We start from the raw sequence: 18,669 nt of genomic DNA, 5'->3' as shown, positions 1-18,669 counted from the left end.
GAAAATGACAGCACTGCAGATTGACAAGGAAAGGTAATTTTTAATAACATTAAATTACAATATGACTTGTGTCGCAATTGTATATGTTATTTTTTTTTTTATTTGATATTTTTTTTCCCACGAAAGTGGAGTTATCTTTTAGGTTGGTCTTGTTATGTCATAAGGACCTTAGGCTTTCCTTCAGCACCACAGTATGCTACAGGGCAATGTGGTAAATAATCTGGGCAGCAGCGGTCTACATTAACAGAATGGGTAATCGGCTGAAAGATCAGACAGAGTAACTGAAATTTACAGTTTACTAAACAGGTGCAATTTTATAAGCAATAATGCAAAACAGAATTAGGATGGCAAAAACATGCATGTACAGAAGAATAAAAAAGAGTGCACAAACACATAAAAACTGCAGATACATGGACTTTTCACAGCAATGTGGCTGCATAGCATAGTACCTATGAGAATATAAAAAGAGAGTCAAGCTGAGAATCACAGCTTTGGTAAAACAGCACAGAAGACAGCTAAATGCACTTATCCTTATAAACAGCTTCCCTCACAATAAATGCAAGAGTAACCAAGGTGAATGGCTGGAGGGATCTCAGACCAATTCACACGGGGGGACTGGACCCACTGAAACTGGAGTACTCTGGTAGCATATTGGTAGGATCTCCTCACAGTAGCTGGGCCTTTTTTTATATACTGCTAGTCAACCAATAAACTAACTTTCTGAACACATGTGGTGCCCTTACTGAATTATATCTGTATATATGTGTCAAAAAATTCTGGCTGAAGTGGTTGAAATGGGGGCACAATACATAATTTCCCACTGCCTGTGGATTTCTCGCCATGCTGGTGGATCTTTAGAAAAACATAGACACTAAAGGGCTTGGTGAGAATGGTATATGACTTCTGATTGTATGGCAACATTGCAAGTATTTCCCCTGAGAGTCATACAGCCTAGGTCAGTGATGGCAAACCTTGGCACCCCAGATATTTTGGAACTACATTTTGCATGATTATCATCTACACTGAAGAGTGCATGAGCATCATCGGAAATGTAGTTACAAAACATCTGGGGTGCCGAGGTCTGCTATCACTGGCCTAGTGCATCGTCACCAATGCAGCTTACCTTTCCTTCCCTGGCCTTTGATGGACAGCGTATAAGGAGAGGGGAAAAAAAGAAAGAACCTGATAGGCCACAGCAACCTCAGACTTCAGCTTTACCCACTGGTGCCAGGAAGTGTCTTCAATACAGGAGGGGCAAAAGCCATTATGTTGAAGAATGAAAGAGGAACTCCATTGGCTGCTTTTCAGACCCGTTTTTCTAGTCCCACCCACTGGTGCCCAAGAAGGAGGAAAGCCTGCACTAAGGACTGAGAGCCACATCTGGAGTGATGCTAGGGACTGTGCTGTGGACAAATCAGCAGAGACCTTAGGGAGAGCCCCACAAGACTGCTGAGGAAAAGAGATGGGTGGGCTGTGAAGCAGGCTGCAGAGATCAGGGTATCTTGACTCCAGCATGGAGAGAACTTAGCTTCTGCACAGTACCATGCTGCTGTGGGAAACAGTCTAGTGAGAGAAAGTCTCATTTTGCTCTACTGTGTGGTGCTCCTAAAAGGAGAGGCCCAGTCGGGCTGAAGACTGTGAGCTGCAAGGAAGCCTGAGGATCCAGCTAATGCAAGCTTGACAGGGGAGCCCAATGTGTGGTGTCTCCTCTTGCCTGGCCTCAGGGAATGGAAACTGAATAGCATACCTCCCGAATTTTTGAGATGGAAACGAGGGACACCTACTGGCAAAATTATGTAGGCATAGGACACCCCCCCCCCGCCACACCCCCTTAAGGGGCATTATACAAAAACATGAGTTAACACAAGTGCTCTTTTTTTTTTATCAATATTATTCCTTTATATTGGCTTTTGACATTTACAAATGCAGCAATTTAGAAATTGGATGAAAGGTTTAACACTGGGAAACACTTTTTGAAAGATAAAAAGTGCATTTTATATACAACTAAATAGATCAGACCAAAATGAGGGACAAATGAGGATGAGAGAGGGACAGAGAGACATTGTTCCAAATCAGGGACAGTCCCTCGGAATTAGGGACAGTTGGGAGCTATGGAATAGCATTAGTGGTGAGAGGCCTCTTAGCCATCTGTACTTATACTGACCAGGTTTCTAGTTACTTAGGAACTCTGCTGCTATATGGAGAGTTGGCCAAAGACTTTAGGGGCATTCTATCTGATTAAAGGTACTCTCTTGAGAATGAGCACTTCAACGGGAGTTCACAGGCAGCAGACTGCGCTATAGACCTTCCACTGGCTAGAGGTACAGTATAGCCAGGGCCTCAGAATTAGGCCACATTGTTGTCCTTTATATCTCTTTATAACAGTGTTTGTTTCTGAAACTGTTATTACAATTGCCCTGTTATTTCCATACTGCTTTAACAAATTTTCTTACTCAGGGCTTTTGTTCTTTTTTAACTAAAGCGCTCTTTTCGCTACTGGAGAGTCAGTAAGCAGGGCCGGGACAAGGGATGGGCAGGAGGGGCGGCTGCCCTGGGCACTGTGGCATCATGTGTGGCGGGGGGGCACTGTGAGGAGATTGGAGGGAGGGGATTTGTGTTGGGAGGGGGAGCTGGGGGGGCAGCAGGGGGTAAGACATATTCTAGGAGGGGACATTTGGATGAAAAATTGTTCTAGGAGGGGACATTTGGATGAAAGTGCTGGGAGAGGTGGTTTATGGAGATTTGTGTAGGGAAAGGGATAGGAGAAAAGGATTTGTGCTAGGAGGGGGGATTTGAAGGGTATTTTTCTGGGGGGGAGAATTTGTGCTAGGAAGAGAAATGGGGGGGGGGGGGGGTAATTTGTGCTGGGAGGGGTTTTTGGAGTGGGGGGAGGTTGTGCAGTTTGAGGGGTAGAAGATTTGTGCTAGAAGAGTGATTTTTTGGGGGGGAGGCAAAGATTTGTGCTGGAGCAGGAATTTCAGCAGGGGGGCGGATTTGTCCTGGGAGGAGGGGAATTTATGCTTAGGAGGTAAGCATGCAGATTCGTGTTCAATTTTGGGGGAGGGGTGTTTGCTGACACATAATGCTCATACATCTTGGGGAGGGGGGCAGTTTGGCATGATCGCCCTGGGCTCTAAATTATCTTGTCCCGGTACTGTCAGTGAGTATTGGGTCTAGTTAGGGTGGGTCACCAATGGGGGATAGCTGAAGGGCCCATCTATTCAACAGCATCCGGAAGGAGTATACAGTGGAGCCTTGAATTGCGAGTAACGTGGTTAGCAAGCGTTTCGCAATACGAGCACTGTATTCTAAAAAATCGTAACTCGGTACCGCTTTTGGCCTGAGGTGGGGGGTGGGCGCCGGAGCCGAGCAGAGACGAGCGTCACATTCGGAAATGCACGGAAAGGCCCGAGTACAGCACGTCTGACCTCGGCAAATCTCGGGTAGGAAGTCTTTCCGAGGTTTGCCAAGGTCCACCAAAGTGTCCTCGGGCCTTTTGGACGTTTCCGAGGCTCTCCGGCGCCCCCCGCCTCTGGCCGCATTCGGTATTGTATCCCATTGAAGTCAATGCAGAACAAATTATTTTTGTTTACATTGACTTCAATGGGAAAACTCACTTACATGGCACTTATTTAACTAGTTCAAGACTTTGGATGTGCTAAACACGCTGTTAAAAATACACCAACTGAATTATCCTGTCTAACAGTATACGTTAACAGGGGTTTTTGTCTGCACACATTTGCAAATGCATGCGTTAGCTACAGAGCCCCATGAAGGCACCCCACCCAGTATTTTCTATAGTTCGAACTCCCACTATGCATTTCGTGTTACACACATCATCAGGAAGCTTCCTGATGATGTGTATAACACGAAAGGCATAGAGGCTGCGTGTCCGCTTTCACTGACATCATATCTGGTCCTGCTGGTTTCCAACCTCTGGGATTTGAAACGCACGCCGTGGCTTGTAGGACGGCGTGCAAATTCAATCTAAGCTCTATATGTTGGTGCTGACATATTGCACAATTAAATATAAGTGGGCATTTTTACATTTACCTGCTTATATCCACTTTGAAAAGTTTGTTGCGCTATGATCCTCTATATGATTTCTCTGAGTATTTTTGTCTAGTTATTGCCAAAGACAAAGGAACTATCTTCGTCTATGCTGTTAGTTGCAAGAAACCCACCATTTCTCCAAGGTTCTTATCATTTTTAGCTTTGGTGAGTGGCACAGTGGTGTAGTGGATAGCACTTTCGCCTAGCAGTAAAAAAAAAAAAAAAAAAAAAGGGTCGCTGCTTTGAATCCCAACCACGACACTCCCTGCCTTCAAGTATGCTGCAGGATTTCTAATTTAATGGCTAGAGTGTTATATGATATATATTGGCCATGGAAAGCTTGCATGAAATGTGCCTATTTTAGGGAACACTTCTGACAAACAGCCTTGTAGGTCTTCTTTAGGAGCAATGATTAAAACTTCTGAACACTGTCTGCAGTAATTATCACACACGCTTTTACAGATTGGCAATTATTACTTTAGAGAACAGAGAACAAACAACCCAACACATGTGTCACTAACACTAATCCACTCACTTGTTCATCTAAACATTCAAAAACAGGCAGCAGTCTTCCTAATCTAAAGTACACTGCAACCCTATAAATAGACAGGTAACTGGGGGACACTGGTTGTCACAAAAGTTTGCCTTCCTTTGTTCATCTCCATTACATGGTGAGTTGATGAGCTAGATGTTTACCCAACAAAAATATAATTTTGTGCTTCATTTTATTTTCACTTTTGCAGGCAAATTGCCATAGCACCTACATTATACAGTATATGTCACATGTTCTCATTTGTTTATGAGGAGGCTGTAGAGATATATTTGCCATAATTAACCCTGTCTGTACTGTGATGGCAGATCTCAATGTCAATTGTAAACTAGCTTTGAACGCCGTTTGTCCTAACATAAGGCTATAAAGAAAATTAACCCCAACAGGGACTTTGAGGACAGATAGGGGAAGGGGAAGGGTAAGAAGCATAATGTTATATAATTTTCCATCCTCTGGGGTAGAGGATGTGGGTGAAATATGTCTACAAAAGTAATCATCATGGGTATTAATAAAATGTATGTTAGTAGTGTGCTCCACAATTTGCCCACCCTCCCTCTGCAGTAGAGGTGACATACTCATATGCTACTTGTTATGGTCCCCACATGTTGCACGGAGCTGGTCTCTTTGGATGCACCTACCTTTGTTATGTTTAGCCGGTCTGGATATGCTGCTGGAACACACTACTAACATATATTTGCTTTTAACCACTTAAAGACTAGCCTCGTTTTGAGATTTGGGTGTTTACAAGTTTTAAACAGTTTTTTTGCTAGAAAATTATTTAGAACCCCCAAACATTATATATATATATATATATATATATATATATATATATATATATAATTATTGCTCTCGCTCTAACGATTGCGGCGATACCTCACATGTGTGGTTTGACCACCGTTATGCGGGCGCTATTCACGTATGCGTTCACTTCTGCGCGAAAGCTCATCGGGATGGGGCGCTTTAAAAAAAAATGTTTTTCTTATTTATTTTCCTTTATTTTATTTATTTTTTCACAGTTTTCTTTTTTTAAATTTGGATCACTTTTATTCCTATTACAAGGAATGTAAACATCCCTTGTAATAGAAAAAAGCATGATAGGTCCTCTTAAATATGAGATCTGGGGTCAAAAAGTCCTCAGATCGAGCCGGATGGACGTGTGAGACCGGAGCTCCGGCGAGATAGGGAACAGTAGCGTCACACAACGACCATCCGAAGCGAAAAATTATAGGATCTGGCAGTGGGCAAGGCTGGGAGACCCCACAACTATGCCCGGGAAGTGGAGAAAGGACGGAAAGGTCCAGCGTCTCACGAACTTTTATTCCCCAAACGGCAGAGCAGATGAGCAAGATGGCGCCGAGGCCTACTCCACAGCGGCGGCTCCAGCACAACAATGATCATCTCAAGCAGGTAATCGTTCCCAAAATAAAAGCTCCCCAAGGGATAAGATGCAGAATCCATCCACTCCATCCACCTGCAGTCCAGCCAAAACAAAACCCAGGCTGGATGCTAACGGATTCCGTAACACAGGAAGCCCGGTCTCAGATTTTGGGGAGGACACCAGAGAACTCCCAGAATCGATTGAATCTTTCCCCACACAAAACCAACCAGTACTAGATATAGTATTAAAAGAGATGCTGCTATCTTTGAGAAGCACATTACAATCTGACATGGCAGGATATATGCACCGTATGAACAAAGATACAGGATATGGGGAATAGAGTGGATCATATAGAGACAAAAATGGGGGAATATGCTTCCACTAATTATTGCCTGGTCGACGCTCAGGAGGAAACTGAAGCAGATAACGAATGGATCTAGGCAAAGCTGGCAGACATGGAGGACAGATCCAGAAGGACTAATTTAAAAATTAGGGGGGTCCCTGAATCTGTGCAACAACAGTCTCTGGACCCATACACTGCCACTTTGTTCAAATCTCTTATGCCAAGTCTTACGGACTTAGACATTACCATTGATAGAATTCACCGTCTGCCTAAGCCGTCCCACTTGCCAGACCTGATACCTAGAGACGTAATACTCAGGCTGCATTTCCTTCACGTGAACTAACAACTGATGACCACAATGAGAAAACAAGAGCAGATTCCGTCACAATATCACAATCTACAATTTTTTGCAGACTTGTCACAGTACACCCTGCAAAAACATAAAAACCTGAACACAGTGACAAAAGTACTACGCAACCACAAAATTGTGTACAGATGGGGGTATCCCACAAATAAATATCACTAAGGGCAACCGCACTTACACAGTGACATCCCTGGAGAAGGGCATCAACCTTCTGAAAGAATGGGGTATCCTCCCTGACCCCCCGGAAGAAACTGCAGCCACTAGCACTCCGCGCCACTTATCACAAGAATGGAAAACGGTTACAGCAAAAAATGCCACCTCTTATTCTTGAACAGATAAAGCTGGTCTATATTCTTTTCTTTTAGTCCCTGACTAATGAAGTCCTCAAGATTGAACTTATCCCCCAGCTACATGTAACAGCAAACTGCTGTTCTTGGGTATTTTTTACCCCCCCCCCCGTATATGTTGCATCAATTGCGATGTACCAAAGTTGAAAGTTAAAAATCCTTTGTTTTTCTTTTTGCTTATACTTTATATTTTTTCTATGTTCTTGTCGTTGCTTTTGGGATGTAGGCAGCATCGCTTCACCCACACTCCCACCTCTTCCACACAGGAAAAAGAACAGAAGCTTCTACGATGGGAATCGGCTTCGAATTTACCCTCCAATGCTGAACAACCTCTCTTATGCCAAAAGATAACTTATGACCTATACAAGTAAGTCTACACTAACACATAGAGTCCTAATTGCACCAAGCATATGTGGACTAAGCACTAAAATTGGGATGCTGGTCTTAATTTTAAAGCTTACCTCATATAAAACCAATGCCTATTAACATAATCTCCATTAATGCTAAGGGGCTCAATCACCCCATGAAATGCAAATCACTATGGCAAGAAGCATTGTCACATCAAGGAGATATATTATATGCTCAAGAAACTCACTTATACAACCAAGCACCACCGAAATGTACCCACAAAAGCTTTCCGCATGTTTTCACTGCCAATGCGGATTCTAAAACGAAAGGAGTACTAATAGCCATAAGAGATTCTGTAGCATTCACTCTACATCAGGAAATCCGAGATCCTCTGGGTAGATACCTAATTCTGATATGCGAACTGAATTCTTCAATGTACACCCTAGTAACTGCTTACTCCCCTAATAAGCATCAAGTACACTTCTTTAACAAACTAATGAGAAAAATCAGAAAGTGTCAAAGAGGACCGCTTATACTATGTGGTGATTTCAATGCTACCCCGGATCCATCAATAGACTCTACATCTAAATCCATACGCTACACTCCTATACTGTCAACTTCCCTTCACAAGTATAATCTATATGACGCCTGGCGTTGCTTTCATGCCAACGAAAAAGACTTTACATTTTTTTCTGCAGCGCATAAAGTTTATACAAGAATTGATCTCTTCATAGTGGACCAACCTGTTTTATTAGGAACTAAAGCAGTATCTATCAACTCTATAACGTGGTCGGACCACGCGTCTATAGTACTGACGTTATTGGATTCTGCTTCTCCCAGACACAGCCCAATTGGAGAATTAACACCTACTTGCTACAGCAACAAGACTTTAAAGAACAGATTAACAACCACTTAACTAATTTTTTTGCTGAAAATACGGGTTCAGTACAAAGCCCTTTTATATTATGGAAGGCCCATAAAGTGTTCATAAGAGGCGTTTTTATACAACTGAGCGCAAGGGTGAAAAGGCAGAGGCAGCAACGACTGACTGAATTGTTAAAACATATCTCTGAATTAGAAACCAAAAACAAACAAAATTACCCCCAAAATACTTCCCAAAAATTGACACAACTGAGATCCGAACTGAGAATTTACCTATTAGAAAATTTTGAGAAAGCCAAAATGACTTATTATGTGAACGGAAATAAGGCAGGAAAACTTTTAGCACAGAATATTCAAGGTCATAGGTATAAATCGAGAATACCATTTATAATACATCCATCCACCAATCAAAAAGAATATCACCCACAAAAAATTGCTGATGCTTTCAGCCACTATTATAGATCTCTTTACAATCTAAAAGACGACCCATCCACCATTCAACCCACCCCTGACGCAATTAATGACTTTTTAAGTAAATTATCCATACCGAAACTACACACACACAACTACTAACTACACACCAGATCCAAGCTCTTAACCAACCATTTACCGATGCAGAAATACATAAAGCTATTAACTCACTCCCTACGAATAAATCCCCAGGACCGGACGGTTTTTGTGGAGAATACTATAGAGAATTTAAGACCCTACTGACCCGCTTCTTGACTCATATATTTAGTTCAGCAGCTACCTCTGCCTCTTTCCCTCCAGAAATGCTAGAAGCTTTGGTTGTGGCTTTGCCAAAGCCAGGAAAGGAGCCCACCTCTCCCTCAAATTTTAGGCCAATATCTTTACTAAACACTGATCTTAAATTGTATGCCAAGATCATAGCACTACGTCTAGTTGACATTCTGCCTAACCTTATCCACCCTGATCAAACAGGCTTTACAAAATATAGACAAACTTCGGATGCGACTAGACGCATGATTAATATCATTCATATGGCGAAGGTGCACCAGAGGCCTTCTCTGCTCCTGGCGTTGGATGCAGAGAAGGCCTTTGACTGTATACATTGGCTATATCTAACCAAAGTATTAGAATCATTTGGTTTTGTAGGACCTATCCTTTCTGCCATTATGGCTCTATATTCTACTCCGTCTGCCAAGGTCTATATATCTGGAACTATTTCAAAACCTTTTAGTATATCAAATGGTACAAGGCAAGGATGCTCGTTGTCCCCTCTAATCTTTAATTTATTAATGGAACCCCTGGCCATATATATTAGAAGTCATCCAAATATAAAAGGATTTCCTGTTGGTAAGGATACTCACTCTATAAGTTTATTCGCAGATGACATTATCATGATATTGACAGAGGTGGTCTCTTCCCTTATGGCGGCACATGAGGCGTTAAATTTATTCAACACAATCTCATATTATAAAGTCAATGAAAATAAATCGTATATTTTAGGTTTGGGAATAGACAGTACTACTAGCAATAAGCTTAAATCACAATTTCCGTACAAATGGACTACAGAAGGGATAAAATATTTAGGAATAACACTTACAGCTGATACAAAAAAAATAGCAGAAACAAACTATACTCATTTTTTACTAAACCTAAACCAAAAACTGCAAACAATAAATAGAGCAGAATTCACATGGTCAGGCCGTCTTGCGGCCTTTAAAATGATGATACTCCCCCAATTCATTTATTTATTCAGGGCCCTTCCAATACCAGTCCCAGATAGTTTCTTTGTCAAAGCGCAGTCCATGGTTAATGGATTCCTTTGGCAGGGAAGAAAGGCTAAATGTGCATTCCATTAGCTTATCAAATCCAGAAGGACAGGAGGAGTGGGACATGTCCTATTGAAGGACTACTATCTTGCGGCAATTTTGGCCCAACTAAAATATTGGTTTCCTGGAAATCATATATCAAGATGGCAAGAATTGGAATCTTTCCAATCCCCTAATCATAGCTTATATGACCTAATATTGGCCTGCAGAATGATGCCACACTCTCCCCCCAAACTTTCACCCACAATGGAAGCATCTATTAACACATGGAAAACATTCCTAAACACTCCTGTTACTGATAATCCTCTGAAATCCATTCCCCTTCCTATCACCAGTTTACAACTGTTGATACCAAATATAAATGGTAAACATTGGGAATCCAAGGGCCCTAAAACAGTTGAAGATATTTACATAGGGCCTACAATAAAGACTTTTAGAGCAATTCAAATAGAACATAATTTAGATTCTAAAGAATATTATGCGTATTTACAAATATCACATTTACTGTCCTCTGTCAATGATACTAACACAAATATTTTATGGAAGGTTTATCTATATTTCACGAATCCCACGACCTCCATCAAAGGCATCTCCTTATTTTATAACCTCTTGCACCAGAAATCAATATTCAGCAAGACACCTTCTATGAGGACTTGGGAAATTGATTTCAATACATCCTACACTCTAGAGCAATGGAAACAAGCAATCTCGTCCATATACAAGGCCACCAGAAGTGTTAACTTGTGGGAACTATACCAAAAAATACTCTTAAGATGGTACTTAACCCCTACACGACTAGCAGGATTTAACTCCCATATATCTCCACTATGCTGGAGAAAGTGCGGCCAAAGAGGTTCCATCATACATATATTTTGGTCATGCCCAAGATTGAGAATCTATTGGTCCAATATCTTCCATTTTATAGAGCAGATTACCAAAGCCCAATTCTATCATACCTCCAACATGGCTATCCTATCCTTAGGAATAGATATGGTACCTCATTCTATGAGACATATAGTCACCCAGATCCTTACCAGTGCTCGTCTTGAGTTGACGAGAAGATGGTTGAAAGCTGAAACACCAACCCTTAATGACGTGATCAGAACCACTAATCTCCACATATCATAGGAACTTATGTTTGCTGCCTCTCAAGGCACTTACACATCCAAAAGTCTGATTTGGAAACCATGGATAGATTGGTATCATACATTTTGCACTAAGTGAGAGAGGGAGTCATGTTTGCCTGATATATCTATACTAGATATCCTTTTACCCTTTTTCTTTTTTTTTTTTCTTTTTTTTCTCTTTTTTCTTTACGTAAAACTGCCTATTTACCACCTCTTTATATAACTATTGTTCTATATGAAGTTGAAGCATAACATTACCTTGGTGCAGTTACATCTGAAATACACAACTTAGCCTACGAGTAGGTAATAGAGATAGGATGATATTAACAGAGTGTGCGCTCGTCTACCGAGGTACAGAGAGTTCCCATTGGGGTGCCGGGTGGTTGAGATGCACACTTAGAATTATACCAATGTTAATCCTGTCGTGCTACCTTATATATATATATATAATTTCCACTAAGATGTTATTGATGTAAAAGTTTTAACAATGGAACAATAATAGCAAATTTCTATGTATACGGTTACTACCTATATGATATTTCTCTTCCTTTGTTTTACCTGTTCTTATAAAACTCAATAAAAATTATTGAAACTAAAAAGTTCTCAGATCTCATATTTGGACTTAAATGCAAAAAAAAAAAAAAAAAAAAAAAATTTTGTCATTTGAAAAAATGACAACAAAAAAATGGCCTTTTGACCACTTCAGCTCTGGAAGAATTTACCCCCTTCCTGACCAGAGTGTTTTTTGCGATTCGGTACTGCGTCGCTTTAACTGACAATTGCGACGTGGCTCCCAAACAAAATTGACATCCTTTTTTCCCCACAAATAGAGCTTTCTTTTGGTGGTATTTGATCGCCTCTGCGGTTTTTATTTTTTGTGCTATAAACAAAAAAAATAGCGACAATTTTGAAAAAAACGCATTATTTTTTACTTTTTGCAATAATAAATATCCCCAAAAAATATTTTAAAAAACATTTTTTCCTCAATTTAGGCCGATACGTATTCTTCTACATATTTTTGGTAAAAAAAAATTGCAATAAGCGTTTATTGATTGGTTTGCGCAAAAGTTATAGCGTTTACAAAATAGGGGTAGTTTTATGGCATTTTTATTATTCTTTTTTTTACTAGTAGTGGCGGCAATCTGCGATTTTTATCGTGACTGCGACATTATGGCGGACACATCGGACATTTTTGACACATTTTTGGGACCATTGTCATTTATACAGCAATCAGTGCTATACAAATGCACTGATTCCTGTGTAAATGACACTGACAGTGAAGGGGTTAACCACTAGGGGGCAGTATAAGGGTTAAGTATGTCCTGGGGAGTGTTTCTAACTGTGGGGGGGTGTGGCTACGTGTGACACGTCACTGATCTCTGCTCCCGAACACAAGGAGCAGAGATCAGTGACACTGTTATTAGGCAGAACGGGGAGATGCTTGTTTACATTAGCATCTCCCCGTTCGTCCTCTCCGTGAGGTGATCGCGGGTATCCCCGCGGCGATCGAGTTCGTGGGACCCACAACCCGACTCACGGAGCTCCCGGCTGGCGCGCACGCAATGGCATGGTGGCAAATTTTAAGGGACATACGAATACGCCCATTTGCCCAGCCGTGCCATTCTGCCGACGTACATCGGCGTGCGCCGGTCGGAACCGGTGAAGACGTATGGGCGGAGCTGATGTTATGATGTCGCTTCCACCCTCCTATGGTATGGAGACGGGTGGGGGCCATCTTCCCCTCACTCGTCTCCATACCACAGACATGACAGGTCCCGATCGCCTCCGCCGACAGCTCAGTAAGCGGCGGAGGGCACGGGAGAACGGTGGGAGGGGGGTGGCACCTCTCCCATCGCCGATAACAGTGATCTCGTGGCTAATCCACTGCAGAGACCACCATTATCGTAAACACGACCGGCTCCTGAAAAGATGTATACCTCAGTTGTGGCAGCAGCTGCTGCTGTTACCGAGATATCCATCTTTAAAGTGCAGACGTATATGTACAGGAGCCGGTCGGTAAGTGGTTATTACCTATGATGATTACTTTTGGAGACATATTGCACCCTCATCCTCTCCCCTGAGAAAGGAAAATTATATAAAATTTCCGAAACACACTGGTTTCGGGTCAAGCTGTGAACACCTTCACAATCCTGGTGGACTCTCACTCCTAGTAGGCCGGTTTGGTGCTCCAGCGTACCTTTTGATCAGGGTGCTTTTTTGCATATATGTCAAATTATGTTGTCATCTTTTTTATACATACGTCCCCATTTTGGGAACATTTTATTAATTGTAACCAATAAACTTTTGTTATACTTTTTACTTATATTATGCTTCTTACTCTTACCCTTCCCTTATCTGTCCTCAAAGTCCCTCTTGGGGTTAAGTTTCTTTATAGTCGCTGTTTGGGATGTTGACTGATTTAGTTGGCTCTTAGTGGCCTATCAAGCTCTGCCTTTCACTCTTAACATAAGGTTGTAAAGTATATTTCAAAGCTGGGCTTCTCCATTTCATGTTCTTCTAAGAGGAAACTCAGCTATTCCCTAGCTTTTCTATGGGGACAGACTTGATTTGAAATGGTTCAGAAATGCTTTAACCACTTAAAGACCGCCCCACATACATATACTGCGGCAGGGCGGCCCTTAAGTGCAAAATCACGTACCTGTATGTGATTTTATCATTGGGTCGGGGGCGTGCACGCTGCCGGAGCCAGAGTTGGACTCAGCGGGACCTGACGATCGTTCTGAGGAGAGGCAGAACGGTGGTCTACCGATGTAAACAAGGCAGATCGCCGTTCTGCCAGAGGGGAAAATGGAGATTTTGTGCATCTGCTAAGCAGAAACACAGCTCTCCGTTTTCCTTGTTATGGAATTACCGTATTTATTGGCGTATAACACGCACTTTTTTCCCCTTAAAATCAGGTGGAAATCGTGGGTGCGTGTTATATGCTGATCCCCCCCCCGACTATGAGCCCTTTGGCGGCTTTCGGGCCGCTCCCGGCGGCTTTTGGCAGCTCTTGCAGTCCCGCGTGAGCCGCCGAAAGCCACCAAGAGCGGCCGAGTGCGTCTGAAAGCTGCCGAGAACGGTCAAAAACCGCCGAGAGCGGCCAAGAGCCGCCGAGAATGGCTGAGAGTGTCCGAAAGCCGCCGAGAGTGGCCGACAGCCGCCGAGAATAGCCAAGAGCGGCCGAAAGCCGCCAAGAACGGCGATGCCATTTTTAAACGGCAGTAGTCTGCAAATGACACAGGGGCAAGGCTGCAGATGGACACTGACAAGGCTGAAATGATGGACAAGGCTACAAATGGACACTGACAATGCTACACTGACAAGGCTACACTGACACTGACAAGGCTGCAGATGGACACTGACAAGGCTGCAATGATGGACAAGGCTACAGATGGACACTGACAATGCTACACTGACAAGGCTACACTGACACTGACAAGGCTGCAGATGGACACTGATAAGGCTGCATTGATGGGCATTTAAATGTAAGTTTTTTTCCTTAAACGTCCCTCCTAAAAGTTTTTTTCCTTAAAATTCCCTCCTAAACTTGGGGTGCGTGTTATACGCCGGCGCATGTTATACGCCGATAAATAAGGTATTTCTGATTGGGACTCTAAAAACAGAAGTAATTCCATAACAGTTGGCGAGTAATTTCAGGAGTTTGGCAGAGTATCCAGAAGGAACCACTCTTTGATCGGGATCATCGGGAATGCAGAACTCTAAATGCCGGCTAGAACCAAAATTTAACAGACCACATTTGGTGCTTTTGACAACCGGTTCTGCTGTCAAGTTGGAAGGAAAGCCCATCTGCATTCACAACAATCACTGCAAGAAAATCCTGAAGTGATGATATCCTTTAAAAAAAATGATGTTTCTTTTTTTGTTTGTTTGTGAGAACTGAGACATGGAAAAATAACCCTTTCATCCAAATGTTAAAATTGTATGCAACCAATAGCAACGCTAGTAACTGCTGGGTGTGTTCTCACTTACATCCCCAAACAGGAACAATACCCATGATAGCAATGCCTCTCAACTTCACTGATCTAAACAGAACCAGAATATATGGCTCATACATCGTCTCCACAGCTAATGAGCACAGATCGAGGGAGATGCTTGTTTACATTAGCATCTCCCCGTTCGTCCTCTACGTGAGGTGATCGCGGGTATCCCCGTGGCGATCGAGTCCGCGGGACCCACAACCTGACTCACAGAGCTCCTGGCCGGCGTGCACGCAATGGCACGGCAACAAATTTAAAGGGACGTACGGGTACGCCCATTTGCCCAGCCGAGCCATTCTGCCGACATACATCAGCTTGCGCCGGTCGGGAACCGGTTAAGACGTATGGGCGGAGCTGATGTTATGACGTCGCTTCCACCCTCCTATGGTATGGAGACGGGTGGGGGCCATCTTCCCCTCACTCGTCTCCATACCACAGACACAGACTAAAATTGTAACCCATAGCGATGCTAGTAACTGCTGGGTGTGTTCTCACTTACATCCCCAAACAGGAACAATACCCATGATAGCAATGCCTCTCAACTTCACTGATCTAAACAGGACCAGAATAAATGGCTCATACATAGTCTCCACAGCTAATGAGCACAGATCAGTAACATTGATGGTTTCAAAAGAGATAGACACTCCACAGATTTGTCTAAACATTACATGCCCGTTTAACATTAAATGTACATGGTTGGGCAATTCATATTGCATTGGAGCAAGGATTACAGTTTATGGAGGAAACTATGGTCAATATTATTATATCCCAGATCCAGAACTAAATAGAACCCTTCATAGTAGAAATTGCTCACAGTTTCAATATGTGAAAATATCGGTTACCTGAGATTCCATGTTATTGCTTCCAGTTTTTTAGGAGCTGGTATACCATCCATATGTAGAGGGTTATATTATATATGTGGAGTTAAAGCTTACGCCTAGTTTCCTACTAATGTTACAGGTACATGTTATATTGGGAAGTTAGCAGCTAGGCTGTTCGCAAAGATACAGTACAACCAGGTCAAAGTCCAGAATACCCTTTAGTGTTCAAAAGAGAACTGTTCACTGAAGGTGACATGGCATGGTCATGGTTCCCTTCCTGGACAGGATGGGGAATTGAAGCAATGAAAAGAATAAATAATTACACTACAATAAATGAGTTTGTTAACCTTACTACCACTGATATAGGTTTATTAAGTGAAGAAATGTCTCAGCTTAAAAAAGTAGTATTAGAGCATAGATTAATGCTAAATTATCTCACTGCAGCTCAAGGTGGGATGTGTAAGGTATTTCACACTGACTGTTGTATATACATTTCTGATAATGAGGACATTATTAAAGGGCATCTTGCTAAAATAAAATAACTACAGAATAAGGCCAGAGATATTGCTAAAGATGGATGGAACCCCTTTAAGGGATTAGGAGGCTTTGGTGACTTTTTATATAGCATAGCAACATGGTTACAGAAACTAGGCACTTACATTGTAATGTTCCTATTTCTCATATTTGTCATTTACTTCCTCATCAGGCTATGCCTCTGTGTGACTACCCGCTGTACCAAGAAATGGTCCACCAGCCCTGATGAACCCATTATTCTGAGAAAATTAGGAGAGAGCTGAACAGGACGCCGTTTCTCTGCGCCAATGTAACAGGAGTTACCAGCAATCGGCTGAATGTAACGTGGAGAAGAATGGTGTAAAATAAACAAAAGGAGGGAAATGACATGGACTTTCACTGTATTGTTCATTTAAGCACAAGAGACTCTATTTTGTTCATGCTGTTGAAATGTGTTCTGTAGATAGAATATGTGTGTTAGGATATATGGAGGAAATTGGAGTGCAAACACCGAAACAGTAATATCAAGGTGCCTATTCCAAGCCAGGAAATTGACTGTGCAAAATTGGCAATCAAGGAGTCCACCGGCATCTGAAGATTGGGTTAAGGTGGTAAATACTACAGTGTGGAAGACAAAAGTGGTATATACTAGAAGAGGAAATTTTGATAGATTTTTAAAGATGTGGAAGCCCTGGCTGGATAATATGGGTTGTCCCCATGAGGGATTGAGAGAGGAGACTAGAGTAGAAATATGTGGTTGGAATCTACAAAGCTGCAATAATATGAATATAGGATTTTAATTTCAAACATTAGTTTATAGGTGGTGCTGTGAGAAGAGAGAGGGAGGGGGAATTAAGAGGAAAGAGAATAAGGAAAGTATAAATACATCTTTCCCCTTAACATAATTAGCAATGCTGTGTGTGTGGGAGTAACATTACATTTGCACAGGGTTGGGGGGGAGGGGGGTGGGGGCCAGTAGCGGGGGGTAAAGAGTGGTGGTTCACAAGTGAGAAACAAAGGGTTAAAGTTGAAATTTTGTATTAGTACACTAGAATGGAGGGAAGAAAGCGAGGAGGGGGGGGTGCCAAGCCCATCTGTTGACACAGTTAGATCCTAGATGAGGTGTCTGAGAGTGGGGACAGTGTCTTCTAGCTCAACTGGGGTTAAGAATATATTTTATGTTTAAAGTTTAAATATGATTTTTGGTATATTAATGGAATTAAGTAACCATTTTGTAAGCTACACTTTGATGTATACTAGGTCATGTTGTGGAATTTGTCTTTTTCCCTTTTTGGGATTGTATTTTTCTGTATATGTGAAAACCTCAATAAAATAAAAAAAATGATTGAAAGAAAAAGAAATGTGTTCTCTAACCTTCACCTAACACACAGACACATCTTCTGCTAGAAGCTCTCTCTGTCTCTACTCTCCCCTCCCCTCTCAAGGTTTTACTTTTGCAATTGTTCTATTCACTAGCTTTTAATAATATATTCCTATTTGTTAGCTTTTAATAACATATTTCTATTTGTTAGTTTTTAATAACATCTCACACCACCCCTTTCTTGTCTATGTATAAAATAACATGTAATAATAAACTTTGGCTATGAACGGACATTTCAAACACAGTGATTGTGTCCTGTGAATCTGTTCCTGCAGCTGCAGTATTAACTTCTGTTTTTAGAGTCCAAATCAGAAATAATTCCATAACATTCTTTAGTCAAAGCACAGTAAGAAAGCACTCCCTAGGGACACATTTAACCCTTTGATCGCCCCTGATGTTTACCCCTTCTCTGTCAGTGTTATTAGTACTTTAACAGTGTATTTTTTGTTAGCACTAATCACTCCAATGCCCTGTACACACGATCGGACATTGATCGGACATTCCGACAACAAAATCCATCTGATTTTTTCCGACGGATGTTGGCTCAAACTTGTCCTGCATACACACGGTCGCACAAAGTTGTCAGAAAATCCAATCGTTCTGAACGCGGTGACGTAAAACACGTACGTCGGGACTATAAACGGGGCAATAGCCAATAGCTTTTGTCTCTTCATTTATTCTGAGCATGCGTGGCACTTTGTGCGTCAGATTTCTCTACACACGATCGGAATTTAAAGGATTGGATTTTGTTGTCGGAAAATTTTA

General features: G+C 41.9%; 1 long non-coding RNA gene across 1 annotated transcript in view; it reads left to right on the top strand.

Annotated features, from left to right (window-relative positions):
• The window catches only part of LOC141106185 (uncharacterized), a 527,211-nt gene extending 509,755 nt beyond the window's left edge, over window positions 1-17,456 (top strand). Inside the window, exon 3 of the long non-coding RNA XR_012235686.1 lies at window positions 16,717-17,456. This is a non-coding gene — a long non-coding RNA (uncharacterized lncRNA). The remainder of the gene's footprint in view (window positions 1-16,716) is intronic.
• Window positions 17,457-18,669: the final 1,213 nt, after the last annotated feature.

Source organism: Aquarana catesbeiana, linkage group LG08 (genome assembly GCF_042186555.1).
Source record: "Aquarana catesbeiana isolate 2022-GZ linkage group LG08, ASM4218655v1, whole genome shotgun sequence".
Classification (NCBI taxonomy): Eukaryota; Metazoa; Chordata; class Amphibia; order Anura; family Ranidae; genus Aquarana; species Aquarana catesbeiana.
Note: the sequence above shows the minus strand (reverse complement) of the source record. Positions and strands in the feature narration are given on the sequence as shown.